The sequence below is a fragment of the Olea europaea genome, chromosome 14 (assembly GCF_002742605.1).
Source record: "Olea europaea var. sylvestris chromosome 14, O_europaea_v1, whole genome shotgun sequence".
Classification (NCBI taxonomy): domain Eukaryota; kingdom Viridiplantae; phylum Streptophyta; class Magnoliopsida; order Lamiales; family Oleaceae; genus Olea; species Olea europaea.
Genome location: NC_036250.1, coordinates 8,156,263 through 8,157,453, shown reverse-complemented (window position 1 = coordinate 8,157,453; position 1,191 = coordinate 8,156,263).

Genomic DNA, 1,191 nt, shown 5'->3' with positions numbered 1-1,191 from the left:
TAGGGCTGGGCAAATCTCCCGAACCGAACCGACCGAACCGAACCCGAACCAAATCGATCCGAACCCGACGGTTCTTGTCAAATTAAATACCCGAACAGATATCTGAATTGAGAACCGATGGGTATGGTTCGGTTCTCGGTTCTAGACCAAGAATCGAATAAGAACCGAATCTTACTATTTTTTTTATTGAGTAAATCAAATTATTTTAATTTTAATTTTTTCTAAACAAATTAACAAATTAACGATTTCTAAATCCAAATTTTTAACCCAATAATTTGTTTTATTTCTAATTTTTTAATTTTTGGCCCAATTACCCATTTTATTGTTTCATTTCTTAGCCAAACAAGATCAAATCCACTAAATAACCCTAAACACCTACACTAAAGTGCATAACGTTGTCTCGACTCTCGCACTCACTCTCATAGCCTCGCTAATATTCGAAAACATATACAATCGTCGGCCGATACTCTGACCTCCGATCGAAACTGTGACCTCTGCCGACCTAAGTTTTGATCGTAGCGATCATTTGAATAAGGTAGTTTATTAGTCTCTGACATTCCAAAATCATTAAATGTATCATTAATTGTATTCATATAATGTTGTTATAAATGTTAAAAAATTTAATTATAATACAGAACCGAACGGAACGGAATCGAACCGACTTAAACCGAACAGAATCGAACCCGAACGGTTCCATAATTATATTTGGACCCGACGGTTTCATTTACTAGATGCCCGAAAAGTTTGGTAGAACCGAACTGAACCGACCCGTGCCCACCCCTAATCAGATTAGAAAAACTTTAAAAAAAAAAAAAAAAGGTTAATAACATATAACTTTTTTATAAGAAATAAAAATAAAAGCCCGTCAAACGGGCACAACGATAGAGAATAGGCTTTTGTCGTTGATAGAAAAATGACCTATGGATAACAGTAACAGACCAACAGTGCCCACTGGACTAAAATCAACTTATTATTAAAAACGAGTTATTGATTGTCAAATCATTATTTCCTCAAGATTGATGAAGGAAGGGGGAAGATGCACATGGTATTGGTGGGTTGTTGTACTTATTTGTACTCAAATCTCGAATTTGTTTGGAACTTAAAATAAATTATCCCATTTTCTATTTTACAAAAAAAATAAAAACAGGTTGTTATTCGATTTTAGTCCCAATTTTCATCAGAGAAAGTCAG